This window comes from Cervus elaphus, chromosome 23 (assembly GCF_910594005.1).
Source record: "Cervus elaphus chromosome 23, mCerEla1.1, whole genome shotgun sequence".
Taxonomy (NCBI): domain Eukaryota; kingdom Metazoa; phylum Chordata; class Mammalia; order Artiodactyla; family Cervidae; genus Cervus; species Cervus elaphus.
Window position 1 is genome coordinate 32547276 of NC_057837.1, and position 19282 is coordinate 32566557.

At 40.9% G+C, this 19282-nt stretch overlaps 1 protein-coding gene and 1 non-coding gene across 2 annotated transcripts in view; one reads left to right on the top strand and one right to left on the bottom strand.

The window, feature by feature from the left end:
• TMEM236 (transmembrane protein 236) overlaps nt 1–19282 on the top strand; it is a 39647-nt gene that overhangs the window by 16285 nt on the left and 4080 nt on the right. The gene's annotated exons all lie outside the window — the stretch shown is intronic.
• On the bottom strand, nt 8397–8503 carry LOC122682378. Its single transcript, XR_006337380.1, has one exon. It is a non-coding gene; the product is annotated as a U6 spliceosomal RNA (small nuclear RNA).

Sequence of the window (19282 nt, forward strand, 5' to 3'; positions counted from 1 at the left end):
TGGTTATTGGATGGCAAAGATTTTGCATTTGAAATGGGTGCGTCTTGTTCATCACTCCCTGACTGATGGGGTGAATGGGGGTAAATTGAGTGAGTCATAGGAGAATGCTTTGGGATAATAAGGTGACTACTACAACCAGGAAGGAAAACTCTAGACAGTCATTTCTTACGACTCAGGGGGGAGCCACCACCGCTTCCTTATGGAAGAGTGAGCCATCCCTCTAGTCACTCTTGCTTCTCAGTTTGAAAAGCAGAACTGAATTGGAGGCCACCATGAAATCTGAGACTCTGAGCTTCATATTTTGCACTTTGTCCTTTGGTGGGGGATGATAGGCTGTTATGTTTAAAATAACACAGGTGATAAGGCAGAGAAGATGACAGTGGTAGCCAATGAGTCTGTGGAGAAAAAGGTACTCCCCAGGTACACCTGCCTTCCAGAACTGAGTGTTTTGTCTTAAACTGAGGTGGTTTGAGAATTGCCAAACCCTTGACCACTTTTCTAGACTCCTTAATGACACAAGCCTATTTTGAAATTGGACCGGTTTTCATGAGTCTGTATTTTCCATGTGAATGTGAACTTTCTAAGTTTTTAGTGAAAATTCTTTTTTTTAAATGCACATGTATATTTTTGAGCATAAGTTATTGGCATTTTATACTTTAAGTGATGATTTGGTCTTTTAAAGGGAAATTTTCCTTGTATTCAGAAGTAATGCTGAAAAAAGAATCAAAATAAGAGAACACCAAGGAAGAGGTCAGTCCTAGGGAGAAGACTCTAGAACATCTTGTCCAATTGCTGCTTCTTAGTTGAAGAGCCTCTTTCCTGAGCTCGTCTCTGCTCAAACTTAGGAGGGTTAATGTCTAGTTAAGTAGCTCCATTCTTTAATAAAGTCACACATAAAAAACTATCATTCTTTCAAAATATTTTTATAAATATTAATTATATGTATACTTAATTTTTGTGTAAAATTTGAACTCAGTCTCCTATACTCATTTTAATAGGCTACTAATAAAATCAATTGTATGAATTTTGAATCAATGGGATATTCTCATTTATCCTCTGGAACATTAATATGTAAATTCATAAACATAAATTATAAAACATCAACCTGAACATAAGCATAAATATGGTTTCATTGCATATGCTACCTTAGCATCGAAGTGGTAGGATAGGGATGTGGGATAGAGTTCAGACTCATTTGACTTCCCTTAGGACGTGTCAGTAAAGAAAATGTATTCTGTTCTTTGCTCCGTCCAGATAGTTTGAAATGCATACATACCAGTTGTCGCAGTTTTCACCTTGTGCTAGATGAAACTAAGGTGTTCTACAATGCTTGGACCTAATGGATACTCTTGTACTAGCCTAATTATCTTTGGTTGTTGTTCTTGCATCAGTATATTTATTTATTGCAGTATAGGTGATCTACAGTGTTGTATTAATTTCTGCTGTACAGCAAAATGATTCAGTTGTACATATATAAACATTCTTTTTTATATATTATTTTCCATTATCATATCTTATCATCTCATATCTTTTCCATTATCACAGGATATTGAATATAACTCCTTGTGCTATACAGTAGGACCTTGGTGTTAACCATTCTATATATACTAGTTTGCATCTGCTAACCCCACATTCCCACTCTGTTCCTTCCCACCTCCCCAACTGTCTTAGCTATTTAATTCCAAGCCACCAAAATTTGATCTTCATTTTTCTTTTCCTAAATTTAAAAAATAATAAAAGCTCTATATTTGACATATGCTTAAACCAATCTTCACTGGCCCAAGGGATCCTTTCTGCTAACTTCCCATTACCAGTTGAAATGCCAAAGTATCAAGTGAGTACCACGTTATAAAGTCTAAGTGGGTCATTTCCCATAGACTGGGGCTCAGTTGGGAATATTTTCTGGAACACAGATCTCCAAGGCATGTAATATCACAGATGCCCATAGCACCTAATAGTGTCAAGTCCTAGTCACGTGAACAAACAATAAGAATACAAGATATAGCCTGCATGTCTCCTGCTTTTACTAATGTTAGTCACTCAGTTGTGTCTGACTTTTTGTGACCCCATGGTGGACTGTAGCCCACCAGGCTCCTTTGTTCATGGAATTCTCCAGGCAAGAATACTGGAGTGGGTAGCCATTCCTTTCTTCAGGGCATCTTCCACACCCAGGGATCAAACGCAGGTCTCCTGCATGGCAGGCAGATTCTTTACCATTTGAGCCACAAGGGAGTGGCTTTTAGTAATATGTGAGTACAATTGAGCACACTTTAGCATTTCCATCTGAATTTTGCTAGCTTGGTCCCAACCTCTTCGTGACTGGACTTCATCGCTCTTCTTCTTTCTGTATTATTCTCTCTCTCATTTTTAAACTAGACCGAAGATGTATCTCCCATGGTCTCATTTGTTGGTCTAGACTGTTGAATATCCTCTGGAGTGTGTGGGCTTCAGCAGTTGTGGCACACAGGCTTAGTTGCTCCATGGCATTTGGAATCTTCCCGGACCAGGCATTGAACCTGTGTTCCCTACATTGGCAGGCGGATTCTTATCCACTGTGCCACCAGGGAAGTCCCCTCCTAGTTTTTAGCTACTACAAACATTATTGTTTTGACTTTTTCAGAAGTGAAAGGGTTGAGAAGAGGAAGACAAGGATATGGTTAAAATAAATAAGATGCTGTGTATTTGAGCTGAACAGGGGAGACCTGCCCAGTTAGGTCACAGGTGTGTGGTTGGTGCAGGGGGTCTCTGTTTGCGGGGACCCTCTGCCATGTACAGGAGTCAGCAGCCACTCACTCTGTGATGTGTCTAGCCTAGCAGAGATTGGAGACAGAGAGAGTTAACTGTTGCTGGATAGCAGCCGAATGATATCAGTATGATGACCACAGACACTGTCCTTAGGAGACCCTGAGCATTGCACATGCCCAGACTCCTTGGCAACAGCCCTAGCCAGAAGAGAGGGACTATTGCGGACTGGCTGCTCATGAGGGCGAACACAGAGGGGCCACAAGGGATTGTACCAGTGGGGTGGCAAGGTGGTTTGGCTCCATGGGGGGTGTCTGCAGAGTCAGACGTGACTTGCTAGAAGTGAGATCAACAGGCTATTTGAGTGGAAAACATCATAGCCCTGCAGAGAAGGCGGTTTCCACTGTCACATCAGTAAGAGGTGCCAGGTATGATGTTGGCAGTGTAAGGTTTTCAAATAAATCTGCTCTCAGTGGCTGTGCTCCAGCTCCTTGTGTGTAGTCTCTTTAATACCCAGAGATTTGGACCAAGTGCTGCAGGCACTTCAGCAGCACAGATGATTATTTCTTCAAGTGAAATGCCTTGGTGTGCAATTTCACGCTCAAAGGATATGCAAGGTTTTAAGGCTGGCATATGTAATTTATTTAAAGTTCTCTAAGCACTTCTGATGCCCACCCTGATTGAGAGCCTTTGACCATAGAAAGTATCAGGAACTGAGACCAATAGCAAGTTAAAAGCCAAGAGATAAAATCCAAATTCTGAAAGGAATCTCCTTTCCAGATTTCCTTGAAATGGAACTTATCACTTCATAACAAAATAGCATGTTAGAGATGTTACAGATGGGAAAAGAAATTAAAAAAAAAAAAAAGGGATGCTGCTTTTCTCTGAATAAAATGAATGGCATCTTGAGTTCCCCTTTGCTTCTTTTTAAGAAAAAGCTTATCACACAGTCTGAACCCAGTGTGTGCGCTGGTTTCCATAATGTGTTTTGCAATGGGGTTAGAGAGTACATATGAGGAACACTGAGTCCGCAGCCATGCCAAGAAGGGGAGGGGGGCATTTCCTTTTATACCCTCCCTTTGCTGTTTAGAAGAAGGAAGTTTCAGAAAAGTATGTCAGCTCTAGGATTTTTTCCCCCCTTCTCAAGAAACAAGTAGCCATTTACCAGACTGGGGGTGAGAGAAGGGTAGAGTTTCTGATTTATAACTTCTAATGAAGCACCAGCTGTCAGGATTAGGTCAGCGCCGACCGGGCCAGAAACTAGACTGTCCTGGTTCCTGTGCCAAACGACATGGGGCGTCAGGTGCTCTCAGGTCTGAACTGACTCCCTTTGAGTAGGACAGCTTTACGTGATTGTAGCAATTTGGCATTTAATTTTTTTTTCTCTAGGAAGGAAGTAAAATGTATGAACATTTTTAATATATAAAGTGCAGTTTTTGAGAATTGCAAGGTATTTTCAAAATAAACATTTTCAGCATCTGGTAAGAGAAAGAGAACATAAAGAATTCAGCAGGCAATACTTTATTTTTTTTAAACCTAACTTTATTTTATTAGCTTTTTGGCCACAGGACATGCGGAATCTTCGTTCCCAACCAGGGATGGAACCTATGCCCCCTGGGTGGAAGGAAGTCCAGCATGCATTACTTTATAATAAGCAACAAAAATTTAAGGCCCCAGCTAGAAATTAAAGAGATAGGTCATGGATTTTTGGTATCTAAATTTTCTTGCATAGGATTGAAGAGAGTGACAGGTTGTGGAGCTGATGGCCAGAGAGCCTTTTAAGTCGTGTATACATTAGTAGTGGGACACCAATTTGCACAGACTCTGTTGTTTCGGGTGGAGTCGGTGTTGTAAAGGCTGCTTCTTATGAACTCACAAACTCTTCTTGGAATCACTCATTGGCACGTCTGCCCGTGCTAGGTCACTCCTGTCGCTGCTGGTGCCTGGGAGGCCTTGGAAAACCTTGAGTCCCCGCCACCTTCGCGGGGTCCTAGAGGCTGGGCGAGCTCACACCGCGCATGCGCATGTTCTGTGGCGGCCACAGTCTCTGGAAGGTACCCAGGCTGCACTGCCAGGAATTCCCAATGCCTTCCGAAGCTTCTCATCTTGCTTCAAGGGCTGTCTTTAGGACCCTGAGGCAGAGGGCTATCTGAGTGGTAGACCTCATGCAGGACTCGCAAGTTTTCCTGTGATGTGAGAGGATTGAGAGCATGGGGGAGGTTGGGTCAGGGGGAAGGGGTTATTATTCAGCCTAGCTTTGATGGTTGGGCTTCCTTCCCTTAGTGCGGATTCCGCCCTCCCCCCGACCCCCACCAGAATGCCCGTGGTGCCCTCATGCTTATAGAACTCCGTACCAGGAGTTCCTCCTACCGTTTATGCAGCAAATTTTTATGGAGGATCTGGTCCAAACCAGGCATTCCACTAGGTGCTGGGGGTACAGTGGTGGGGTGAGAGGGAGAGGTGGTGAAAGCAGAGTCCCCTGTGCATGGAGCTCACCATCTAGCGGGGCTTCCCCGATGGCTCACTAGGTAAAGAATCCAACTGCCAGTGCAGGAGACCGGGGTTCCAGCCCTGGGTCAGGAAGATCCCCTGGTGGAGAAAATGGCAACCCACTCCAGTATTCTTGTCTGAAAAATTCCATGGACAGAGGAGCCTGTTTGGCTACAGTCCATGGGATCGCAAAAAGTCAGACGTGGTTGAGCATGCACGCACAGTCTAGTGGGTGCAATAGCAGGTTTCTAAAACTACACTAACAAATACGTATAGTTAAAGCTAAGTGTTCTGAATGCAAGGAATCAGGCTCATTCCCACGTGTGTCCTTTTTGTTACCCAGAATGGGCTCAGGCTGGGTTTCTAGCTATGGTCTATATCCAAGCACTTAACTAGTAGAGGAATATCAAACCATTTCAAAAATCTAGAATTATTTAATATTTATTGTATATTAATGTATATTATATGGCTTCCCAAGTGGCGCTAGTGGTAAAGAATCCGCCTGCCAATGCAGGAGACTCTAGAGGCTCAGGCTGGATCCCTGGGTTGGAAAGATCCTCTGGAGCAGGAAATCGCAATCCACAGCAGTATTCTTGCCTGGGAAACCCCATGGACAGAGGAGCCTGGTGGGCTACAGCCAATGGGATTGCAAAGAGTTGGACATGACTGAAAGCACACACAGACACACACGTGCACAGTGCATATTAATATATGATTATGTTAATTATTAGCATAATTAATATAATTAATAATTATAGTGTATATTTTATACTTAATATATATTAAATGTGGAAAATAGATTTTCTATTTATATATTGTTAATTAAATTACATTCTCTGATCTAAACACCTATCACAGAGAAGGACTAGAATATCTCAAATGAAAAACTGAAGATTAGAATATTAAGAAAGTTTTCACAATCTTAAAAAATGGAGTTTAAAAAAATCAATAATTTTATGTGTTGAGCAGTTCTTGTCCAGTGTTACATGTCTATAGAGGGAAAGATGGTCTTTACCAAGCCTTCCTGCTGTGTCGTCAGACAAAAGAATTCTCTTAGAATTTCACATTGCCTAAAATTAAGAAATCATACATTTATTAATATTTCTTCTCAGATTTGTGCAATGTCTAGCAGGGAACTGAAAGTGAATTGAGGGCATTGAATTTACTGGATCCAATGCCTTTTAAAGAAAAAGTTGTCACCATTGTTTCACTGCTGAGAATGTATGCCCATGAGATTCTGCAGAACTGATGATGGACTGAATTCATTATTGTCATTATTTTATGAAAACTTGTGTACAGTTTTGAGCAGAGAGATAGTAGTATGCTGGTCAGTATTTAAACTGTCTCTCCTGGTTGAGGAGGGGTAAAAGTCCTTATGGGTAGCATTTGCCAGTTTTTCTAGTGTGAGTACTCTCATCATGACCAATTTCCAGATACCAAGGTGGTATCGCTGATCACTGATCACAGAATTGAGAAGTGGTACATACTACAGGCTCTTGTCAGCTGGTGCAAGCTGTCTCTGCCTGCATAGGGAATATCCATGCAGTAGTTTTTTTCTTTGTGACATGGACAGGCAAATCTAAGAATTAAAGAATCAGGCTCTATAGTGTGACACTCTGTCTCCAACTTTTTGACTTCTCCTGATATATGGGGTGCTGGGTTGCAGTGTAACTATAACCAAAGTTGAACAAACTGTAATCACTGTTTACTGCATTCTATTTTCTATTTTCTTCTAATTCATTTGAAACAATAGATGGTTTAGCAATGGCTACCGGTTACTTATTTAACACATAAGTAACTGTTTCTCTGTGTCAGGCACTACTTTAAATGCTTTACAAACACTGATTCAATTAATCATAATCATGCTGGGAGGTTGGTGGTGGGTTTCATCATTTATTTCTTGGCAGTGATGTTACTTGTCTTCCAACCTCAGACATGCTTCTCAAAGGAAACTGTGTGTAGACACAGGTTAGTGAGTTTAGTCAGTTGTTCAGTCCCTAAGTCATGTCCAACTCTTTGCAGCCCCATGTACTGCAGCACACCAGGCTTCCCTGTCCTTCACTATCTCCCAGAGTTTGTTCAAACTCATGTCCGTTGAATTAATGATGCCATACAACCATGTCATCCTCTGTCTCCCCCTTCTCCTGCCCTCAATCTTTCCCAGCATTAGGGTGTTTTCCAATGAGTAGGCTTTTCACATCAGGTAGCCAAAGTATTGGAGCTTCAGCATCAGTCCTTCCAATGCATATTCAGGGTTGATTTCCTTTAGGATTGACTGGTTTGGAGAGGGTCAAAATAACAGTGGTTATAATCTGTGTTTTAAACACTTAGACATATTAAAGTGTTTCTTTTAGATGCTGTATATTTTATTATTTTTTATTCTCTTAAAGTACTATGACTAAAGTTCTTTGTGTGTTTCATGTATTTTTAAAAAATCTTCCATAGGACTGTGACTTTTCTTCTTTTCCAGATTTTTTTCCCCTCATCATGTTATATCTAAATTATTAGCATTTTGCTTTCTCTAGACCATTTTGTCTCAGGGCAAAATTAACTTTGGAAACTGTTCATCTAGACCTGTCATACTTTTTCTGACCAAGTCTTTATTTATTTATTTATTTTAAAATTAATTAATTAATTTATTTTACTTTACAATATTGTATTGGTTTTGCCATACATTGACTTGAATCTGCCATGGGTGTACATGTGTTCCCCATCCTGAACCCCCCTACCACCTTCCTCCCCATCCCATCCCTCTGGGTCATCCCAGTGCACCAGCCCTGAGCACCCTGTCTCATGCATCAAACCTGGACTAGCGATTCATTTCACATATAATAATTTACATGTTTCAATGCCACTCTCCCATATCATCCCGCCCTCACTCTCTCTCACAGAGTCCAAAAGGCTGTTCAATACATCTGTGTCTGTTTTGCTGTCTCGCATACAGGGTTATTGTTACCATCTTTCTAAATTCCATATATATGCGTTAGTATACTGTATTGGTGTTTTTCTTTCTGGCTTACTTCACTCTGTATAATAGGCTCCAGTTTCATCCACCTCATTAGAACTGATTCACATGTATTCTTTTTAATGGCTGAGTAATATTCCATTGTGTATACGTACCACAGCTTTCTTTTTTTTTTTTTTTCTTTCTTTTTTTTTTTTTTTAAAATATGGAACGCTTCACGAATTTGCGTGTCATCCTTGCACAGGGGCCATGCTAATCTTCTCTGTATCGTTCCAATTTTAGTATATGTGCTGCCGAAGCGAGCACGTACCACAGCTTTCTTATCCATTCATCTGCTGATGGACATCTAGGTTGCTTCCATGTCCTGGCTGTTATAAACAGTGCTGCGATGAACATTGGGGTGCACGTGTCTCTTTCAGTTCTGGTTTCCTCAGTGTGTATGCCCAGGAGTGGGATTGCTGGGTCATATGGCAGTTCTATTTCCAGTTTTTTAGGGAATCTCCACACTGTTCTCCATAGCGGCTGTACTAGTTTGCATTCCCACCAACAGTGTAAGAGGGTTCCCTTTTCTCCACACCCTCTCCAGCATTTATTGCCTGTAGACTTTTGGATAGCTGCCATTCTGACTGGTGTGAAATGGTACCCCATTGTGGTTTTGATTTGCATTTCTCTGATAATGAGTGATGTTGATCATCTTTTCATGTGTTTGTTAGCCATCTGTATGTCTTCTTTGGAGAAATGTCTGTTTAGTTATTTGGCCCACTTTTTAATTGGGTCGTTTATTTTTCTGGAATTGAGCTTCAGGAGTTGCTTGTATATTTTTGAGATTAATCCTTTGTCTATTGCTTCATTTGCTATTGTTTTCTCCCATTCTGAAGGCTGTCTTTTTACCTCGCTTATAGTTTCCTCTGTTGTGCAGAAGCTTTTAATTTTAATTAGGTCCCATTTGTTTATTTTTGGTTTTATTTCCAATATTTTGGGAGGTGGGTCATAGAGGATCCTACTGTGCTGACCGAGTCTTTAATTTCATCTTCTGGTTGCTGTGAGTTGAGGAACAATCTAATGGGGCATTGGCTGCCTTGACAGCCTCAACAGCTTCTTTGCTGAATCCCCAAGTCATCTTTCCTTCCCTCCAATGTCATCATCTTCAGTGAACTTAGAATCAAGTCCACAGACTATCATGGCCAATAACTGGCTCTACCATAGGCAATGTGGTCTAATGGTTAGATGTTTGAGTTTCATGCTCCATCCTTCTTACTTGCTGTGTGACCCTAGAAACAACTCTTAGTCTCTCCCTACCTCAGTTTGTTTATCTTTAAAATGGGAAAATAGGAGACTTACCCAGTGGTCCAGGGGTTAAGACTCCCCCTTCCAATACAGGGGATGTGGGTTCAGTCCCTGCTTGGGACCCTAAGATCCCACATGCCTCATGGCCAAAAACTATAAAACAGAAGTAATATTGTAACAAACTCAATAAAGACTTTAAAAATGGTGCACATGAAAAAAAAATCTTTAAAGAAAATACATTTAAAAATAAAATGGGAAAATAGTAGTAGCTACATCATAGAGGTTTATTATTATTGAACCTTTGTTGATTTACAATATTGTGTTAGTTTCAAGTGTACATCAAAGTGATTCAGTTATATATCAATATATTGATATGTATATATTCAAATTCTTTTCTGTTATGGGTTATTACAAGATGTTGAATATAGTCGTCAGTGTTATACAGTAAATCCTTGTTGTTTGTCTGTTTCACATGTAGCAGTGTGTATCTGTTAATCCCGTATTCCTAATTTACCCCTCTCTCCACTGTCCCCTTTGGTAACCAGAGCATACAGTTTTTGTAAGGATTAAGTGAATGGATGCATAGGAAGGACTTAACACAGTTCCTCGTATATAGAAAACTCTGCATAAACCATAGCTTCTCTCCTCTTCTCTGTCTGCTTCCCCCTCCTCACACTGTCCTTTCAGTTCACGTTAGCTGAAGGATCTTTTTTTGGGGGAGGGGGGAGCTGTGCTGGGTCTTCGTGACAGCACGCAGGCTTCTCTAGTTGTGGTGCACAGGCTTCGTCGCCCCGCAGCATGTGCGATCTTAATTCCCCGACTAGGGATCGAATCCGTGACCCATGTGCCCTGCATTGGAAGGCGGATTCTTAACCATTGGACCACCAGGAAAGTCCCTTTAGCCGAAAGATATTTGCACCTTCTCTCTCTACCACCTGAAAAATTCTTTCTCCATTCTTCACATAATTTATTCCTATGTAGTCTTTAGGTCTCTGCTTAACTGTCAATCTTCCCTGGTGGCTCAGAAGGTAAAGCGTCTGCCTACAATGCGAGAGACCAGGGTTCAATCCCTGGGTCAGGAAGATCTCCTGGAGAAGGAAGTGGCAACCCACTCCAATATTCTTGCCTGGAAAATCCCATGGACGGAGGAGCCTTGTAGGCTACAGTCCATGGGGTCTCAGAGTCAGACACGACTGAACGACTTCACTTTCACTTTACTGTCACTTTGGAGATGAGCTGAGCTTGACTGCCAGTCTAATTCAGACTATCTGGTGTAGCCTCTCCTCACAGAACTTACCTTCCTTTGAAAGCCCTGCCACAGTTTATTCTTCTGTGCTTGTTGATGTGATGTCAGGAGACAGGGTGATGAAAGCGGGCACGTTACCTGCTGCACTGTTCTCAAAACCCAGTCTGAGCTTGGAACAGCACTCTGCAGTTTGATCACAGCAGACAGCTTGGTTGCCCAATTGTTTTAGCCCTTAAAGAACATCAGGAGCAGGTTTTTGGCCACACCATGAGGTGATCTTAATTCCCTGACCAGGGATTGAACCTGTGTCCCTTGCAGTGGAAGCATGGAATCTTAACCACTGGACCACCTGGGAATTCCCATGAGGAGCAGTTTTGAAGCTGCTGTTTGCAGAGGCAGTGTTGATGCCTCTTCCCTGCCACTGGTATGACCTAGCACGTGCCTGCTGTTGGCACTTGATCCCAGCCCCCATTTTCCTTCATAAAGGCTGTTTTACCCCTAAGCTAAGATTTCCCTTTTCCAAGTTGACTTTACAGAAGAAATTTTGGAATGAATATAAATATTGATTTCTTTTAAAATGTGCAGTCTAAGTAGCTGCTTCATTCCTGCCTTGTTTTTATCTGCCCTTTCTTATGATCCTTCTCTCTTTCTCTTTTTATTTAAGTAACTTTTCAGTTCAGTTCAGTCACTCAGTCATGTCTGACTCTTTGCGACCCGATGGACTGCAGCACACCAGGCCTCCCTGTCTATCACCAACTCCCGGAGCTTACTCAAACTCATGTCCATTGAGTTGGTGATGCCATCCAACCATCTCATCCTCTCTCATTCCCTTCTCCTCCCACCTTCAATCTTTCCCAGCATCAGGGTCTTTTCCAATGAGTTGGTTCTTTGCATCAGGTGGCCAAAGTATTGGAGTTTCAGCTTCAGCACCAGTCCTTCCAATGAATATTCACTGGAGTCTTCTCCAACACCACAGTTCAAAAACATCAATTCTTTGGTGTTCAGCTTTCTTTATAGTCCAGCTCTCACATCCATACATGGCTATTGGAAAAACCATAGCCTTGACTAGACGGACCTTTGTTGGTAAAATGATGTCTCTGCTTTTTAATATGCTGTCTAGGTTGGTCATAACTTTTCTTCCAAGGAGCAAGCATCTTTTAATTTCATGGCTTCAGTCACCATCTGCAGTGATTTTTGAGTCCCCAAAAGTAAAGTCTGTCACTGTTTCCATTGTTTCCCCATCTATTTGCCATGGAGTGATGTGACTGGATGCCATGATCTTAGTTTTCTGAATGTTGAGCTTTAAGCCAACTCTTTCACTCTTCTCTTTCACTTTCATCAAGAGGCTCTTTAGTTCTTCTTCACTTTCTGCCATGGGGTGCTGTCATCTGCGTATCTGAGGTTATTGATATTTCTTCTGGCAATCTCAATTCCAGCTTGTGTTAATTCCTAAAATAACATGAGTAGAGAAAATAAAGAAAATGAAGAGAAAAATAACTTTTTTTGCTTTCTCTTTCTCTTCGCAAGAGGAATACATGCTCACTGTAGAAAATTCCTCCCTCCTGATTTGTTATATTGTACTTACATTTTCCCTGGAAGTGATCAAAAAAGTTTTGGGGTAAAAGTTAGAGATAGAAATACATCACTATAAAGAAATGATAAAGTAAAAGAGGTATGTTACCTACTTAAACATTTTTCTGTTATCAAAATTGCATTTCTTTAATTATATAGTATGCACAGTGAGGACAAAAAGTTTTGGTGACTGGCTTTAGCTGTGGGGAACTACATAGAATGGCTATTTGTGCTTTTTACAGAGAATGTGAGCCTTTAAGGAAGTGAACAGATTGCTCTTTGTGTTTATATCTTTTACAGATTTTGCACAAATAAATATAGTTTCCCCCAAACGGAACCCTGACAATTAACAGCAACAATAAAAAAATTCCACTGTGAGTGGAGATTTTAAAAAATATTTATTTGGAGGGAAAGTGATCATGGAGCCTAAGGAAACAGTAACGAATACATGAATGTTTACATGACTGGAAGACAAATTTACTGGTCTGTTCTAATGACCAGATGGTTTCTTGACATCCTCAACTCTGCCCTCCCCTCTGAGAGGCCAGCAGAGCTTTCCAGCTTGTAATTATAGTGCTTCTTACTTGGTAAAAGGACTAGTCCCTTAAGCTAGTCCCCAAATCTAAACTAGTCCCTAATGAGCTATGGAGAAATGGGAGGCTTCCAGATCTGGTTTTACCAAATACACATGGATTAAGGCCTTTTCATTTCATTAAAAATGAACCCTACCTAAAAATTCATTGCTCAAGACTTATGGACACGGCTGGGGAGTTGAGGGGGAGAAGGAGAGGGTGGGAGGTAAGGAGAGAGTAACATGGAAACGTATATTACCATGTGTAAAATAGACAGCCAATGGGAATTTGCTGTTTGTCTCAGGGAACTCAAACTGGGGCTTGGTAACAGCCTAGAAGGGTGGGATGAGTGGGAAGTGGGAGGGAGGTTCAAGTGGGAAGGGACATGGGTAAACCTATGGCTGATTGATGTTGATGTTTGATAGAAACCAATACTATAAAGCAATTATCCATCAATTAAAAATAAATAGATAAAAAAAGAATTTATTGTTCAAACCAGCAGCTCTTATCCTCAGATATTATGACTCTCACTGTTTAAAAACTGTTAATGTGTCACTTCTTAGATGGCACTTCCTGGCCTTGAAACAATGCTGAATTTGCAGTCATTCGCAAGAGCCTGGATTATATGTTGTGTTCTTCATATTGACAAAGGAGTTTGGGTTTTCACTTGAACACTTTTATCTACTAAGAGAGGTGAAGGAGTGTGCTCTAAGACACAACACACTCTATATTTTCTACATTAGCTTTTTTTGGTAAAATAAGAGATACAATTGATGTAAGTGAGCACCTGAGTTTTAAAAGATGATTTTATGGTTATTAAAATAACTTGAAAAAGAAGTTAGAAAAATAAGTATATTTTTCTCTCTTGAGTGTAATTTATCAAAATGATTCCTTACTCTGACTTCATTAACTATGATACTCTCTAGGTCCATCCATATTGCTGCAAATGGCATTATTTCATTTTTTTAAAATTTATTTTTATGGCTGAGCAGTGTTCTATTGTCATATGGTCTCACTTATATGTGAAATCTAATTTTAAAAAATGACACAGAGCTTCCCTGGTGGTTCAGTGGTAAAGAATCTGCCTGCTAATTCAGGAGACATGGGATCGATCCCTCGTTTGGAAAGATTCCACATGCCACAGAACAACTAAGCCCATGCATCACAACTATCAAGCCTGTGCTCTAGAGTCCAGGAGCTGCAACTGTTGAGCCCACTACTGAAGCCTGCACACCCTGGAGCCTGTGCTCTGCAACAAGAAGGGCCACTGCAGTGCGAAGCCCACTCACCACAACTAGAGAGTAGCCCCTACCTGCTGCAACTAAAGGAAAGCCTGTGCAGCAGCAAAGGCCCCGCTCGGCCAAAAATAATTAAATAAAATTATTTTTTAAATGACAGAAATGAACTTATTACAGAACAGAAACAGACTCACAGATTTCGAAATCAGACTTATGGTTGCCAAAGGGGAAACATGGCAGGAAGGGATAAATTGGGAAATTGCAATTTACATATACATACTACTATATATAAAATAGATAACTAAAAAGGACCTACTGTAATAGCACAGGGAACTCTACTCAATATTTTGTAATAACTTGGATGGGAAAGAATCTGAAAAAGAGGAGCTTGGTAGGCCATAGTCCATGGGGTCACAAGAGTCAGATACGAATGAGGGACTCAGTCAATCACCATCAGTTCAGTTCAGTTCAGTCACTCAGTCATGTCCGACTCTTTGTGACCCCATGAACCGCAACATGCCAGGCCTCCCTGTCCATTACCAACTCCCGGAGTTCACCCAAACTCACGTCTATTGAGTTGGTGATGCCATCCAACCATCCCATCCTCTGTCAGCCCCTGCTCCTCCTGCCTTCAATCTTTCCCAGCATCAGGGTCTTTTCCAATGAGTCAGCTCTTTGCATCAGGTGGCCAAAGTATTGGAGTTTCAGCTTCAACATCAATCCTTCCAATGAATACCCAGGACTGATCTCCTTTAGGATGGACTGGTTGGATCTCCTTGCAGTTCAAGGGACTCTCAAGAGTCTTCTTCAACACCACAGTTCAAAAGCATCAATTCTTCTGCGCTCAGCTTTCTTCACTGTCCAACTCTCACATTCATACATGACCACTGGAAAAACCATAGCCTAGACTTGGCAACCTGTGTTGACAAAGTAATGTCTCTGCTTTTTAATATGCTGTCTAGGTTGGTCATAACTTTTCTTTCAAGGAGTAAGCGTCTTTTAATTTCATGGCTGCAATCACCATCTGCAGTGATTTTGGAGCCCAAAAAAGACAAAGTCAGCCACTGTTTCCCCATCTATTGCCCATGAAGTGATGGGACCAGATGCCATGGTCTTAGTTTTCTGAATGTTGAGCTTTAAGCCAACTTTTTCACTCTCCTCTTTCACTTTCATCAAGAGGCTCTTTAGTTCTTCTTCACTTTCTGCCATAAGGGTGGTGTCATCTGCATATCTGAGGTTATTGATATTTCTCCCGGCAATCTTGATTCCAGCTTGTGCTTCATCCAGCCCAGCGTTTCTCATGATGTACTCTGCATATAAGTTAAATAAGCAGGGTTGACAATATAGAGCCTTGACGTACTCCTTTCACAATTTATAACCAGTCTGTTGTTCCATGTCCAGTTCTAACTGTTGCTTCTTGACCTGCATACAGGTTTCTCAAGAGTCAGGTCAGGTGGTCTGGTAGTCCCATCTCCTTCAGAATTTTCCACAGTTTATTGTGATCCACACAGTCAAAGGCTTTGGCATGGTCAGTAAAGCAGAAATAGATGTTTTCTGGAACTCTCTTGCTTTTTCAATGTTCTAGCGGATGTTGGCAATTTTATCTCTGGTTGCTCTGCCTTTTCTAAAACCAGCTTGAACATCTGGAAGTTCATGGTTCACGTATTGATGAAGCCTGGCTTGGAGACTTTTGAGCATTACTTTACTAGCATGTGAGATGAGTGCAATTGTGCAGTAGTTTGAGAATTCTTTGGCATTGCCTTTCTTTGGGAGTGGAATGAAAACTGACCTTTTCCAGTCCTGTGGCCACCACTGAGATTTCCAAATTTGATGGCATATTGAGTGCAGCACTTTCACAGCATCATCTTTAGAATTTGAAATCGCTCAACTGGAATTCCATCACCTCCACTAGCTTTGTTCATGGTGATGTTTCCTAAGGCCCACTTGACTTCACATTCCAGGATGTCTGGCTCTAGGTGAGTGATCACACCATCGTGATTATCTGGGTTGTGAAGATCTTTTCTGTACAGTTCTTCTGTATATTCTTGTCACCTCTTGATATCTTCTGCTTCTGTTAGGTCCATACCATTTCTGTCCTTTATTGAGCCCATCTTTGTATGAAATATTCCCTTGGTATCTCTAATTTTCTTGAAGAGATCTCTGGTCTTTCCCATTCTATTGTTTTCCTCTATTTCTTTGCACTGATCACTGAGGAAGGCTTTCTTATCTCTCCTTGCTATTCTTTGGAACTCTGCATTCAGATGGGTATATTTTTCCTTTTCTTCTTTGCTTTTCACTTCTCTTCTTTTCATAGCTATTTGTAAGGCCTCCTCAGACAGCCATTTTGCCTTTTTGCATTTCTTTTTCTTGGGGATGGTCTTGATCCCTGTCTCCTGTACAGTGTCAGGAACCTCCATCCATAGTTCATCAGGCACTCTATCAGATCTAGTCCCTTAAATCTATTTCTCACTTCCACTGTATAATCCTAAGAGATTTGATTTAGGTCATACCTCAATGGTCTAGTGGTTTTCCCCACTTTCTTCAATTTAAGTCTGAATTTGGCAATAAGGAGTTTGTGATCTGAGCCACAGTCAGCTCCCGGTCTTGTTTTTGCTGACTGTATAGAGCTTCTCCATCTTTGGCTGCAAAGAATATAATCAATCTGATTTCAGTGTTGGCCATTTGGTGATGTCCATGTGTAGAGTATTTGCTTGTGTTGTTGGAAGAGGGTGTTTTCTATGACCAGTGCGTTCTTTTGGCAAAACTCTATTAGCCTTTGCCCTGCTTCATTCTGTACTCCAAGACCAAATTTGCTTGTTACTCAGGGGTGTTTCTTGACTTCCTACTTTTGCATTCCAGTCCACTATAATGAAAAGGACATCTTTCTTGGGTGTTAGTTCTAGAAGGTCTTCAGGTCTTCATAGAACTGTTCAACTTCAGCTTCTTCAGCATTACTGGTCAGTGCATAGACTTGGATTACCATGATATTGAATGGTTTGCCTTGGAAACGAACAGAGATCATTCTGTCATTTTTGACATTGCATCCAAGTATTGCATTTTGGACTCTTTTGACTATGATGGCTACTCCATTTCTTCTATGGGATTCCTGCCTACAGTAGTAGATATAATGGTCATCTGAGTTAAATTCACCCATTCCAGTCCATCTTAGTTTGCTGATTCCTAGAATGTCGACGTTCACTCTTGCCATCTCCTGTTTGACCACTTCCAGTTTGCCTTGATTCATGAACCTAACATTCCAGGTTCCTATGCAATATTGCTCTTTACAGCATCGGACCTTGCTTCTATCACCAGTCACATCCACAACTGGATGTTGTTTTTGCTTTGGCTCCATCCCTTCATTCCTTCTGAAGTTATTTCTCCACTGATCTCCAGTAGCATACTGGGCACCTACCGACCTGGGGAGTTCATCTTTCAGTGTCATATCTTTTTGCCTTTTCATACTGTTCATGGGGTTCTAAAGGCAAGAATACTGAAGTGGTTTGCCATTCCCTTCTCCAGTGGACCACATTCTGTCAGACCTCTCCACCATGACCCGCCCATCTTCGGTGGCCCCACATGACTTGGCTTAGTTTCATTGAGTTAGACAAGCTGTGGTCCTTGTGATCAGATTGGCTAGTTGTCTGTGATTGTGGTTTCAGTCTGTCTGCCCTCTGATGCCCTCTCTCAGTGCCTACCAGCTTACTTGGTTTTCTCTTACCTTGGGCATGGGGTATCTCTTCACAGCTGCTGCAGCAAAGCGCAGCCGCTGCTCCTTACCTTGGACTGGGGGTAGCTCCTCTCGGCTGCCGCCCCTGACCTTGGATGCAGGGTAGCTCAATCACCATATATGTATATATATCTGAATCACTTTGCTGTGCACCTGAAACTAACATAACATTGTAAGCCAACTATATTCTAATAAAAAAATGATTCTTACTGATGCTACTGTGACATCTTAAGTTTGATAAGAAAGTTTCTAAGGATCATGAGTCCTAACACTTATGACTAATTCATACCAGAAGGAAATAATATCTCATCAAGAATTTTTTAATTAATAAATCTACTCAATTCATACTTACAATATTAAAATAATTAATTGTATAGACAGAAAACTGAAGTTTGTTCTTTAAATAACTCCTGCTTATAGTCATCAAGCCCTTTGTTAGTCATTCATCATAATAACTTATTTGTTTTAAAATGTTTTCACTTCTGCTCAGTACATTTCAACAAATTTTATTGCCTTTGTGTCTTTAACCTTTAGACTTCCGTCTAATGACTCCCTTTACATTTTATCTTATCAAGGAATGTGATAGCTCGGCATGTTGTTGGCTGAGTAAACTGTGTCAAGAGCTGAGAAATTCTTAGCAGTGAAAATGGTGCCTAAATGGTTAAAATGTTTGGAAAATAATGTTCTGTTCCTTTCACAGAAAAATCCTATCATCAGCAGTAAGTTCTGAGATCTGAGATTCCTTCATAATCACAACCTTAATACCCATGTGTATATGGAGAGACACATACATTCACTTTCTTTCTCACACACACACACATGCACACACACACACACACTCTTGTGATGCTGATGAGGAACACCCTACTCATTAAGATGATTGACTTGTTGATCAGCCACAGCTTCATGGTCACAAATGAGATGCTTGTCTAAACAATCACACTGACTAGTTCAAAAATGTCGGGGGAAAGGACAGCTTAAAAATCTTGGATTCAGAATGTTACCCTTCACTAAGACTCTCTCATGCTCAAATAAGACCCTCTTAGCACCAAACTCTAAACCTGGAGATTTGTGTTGTAGTCATTCCTGTAGGCTTCTAATAAAGTGACAAGATTGAACCATTGAACTTTTGATTCATTTGATTTTATGATATGTGTATGGTTTATAATTAGCACTTGATGTATTGCCTCTAGAAAGTGATAAAGTTAAGAGATTGTCAATTGGGGTCAAACAAGTCTGGGTGTGAATTCCAGCTCTGCTCATTCCTAACTGTGTATTTGAATTCAGGTGTCATTTTATCTCTTAGACTCCAGTTTCCGTATTTTATCAACTGGGATAGTAATCCCTATTTCTCAACTTTTTTCCGAGGATTAAATGAGTCAATGTGTGAAAGTGCTTACTTAGCTCAGTAATCAGTAATGGGTATTATTTTGAAATGGTAAG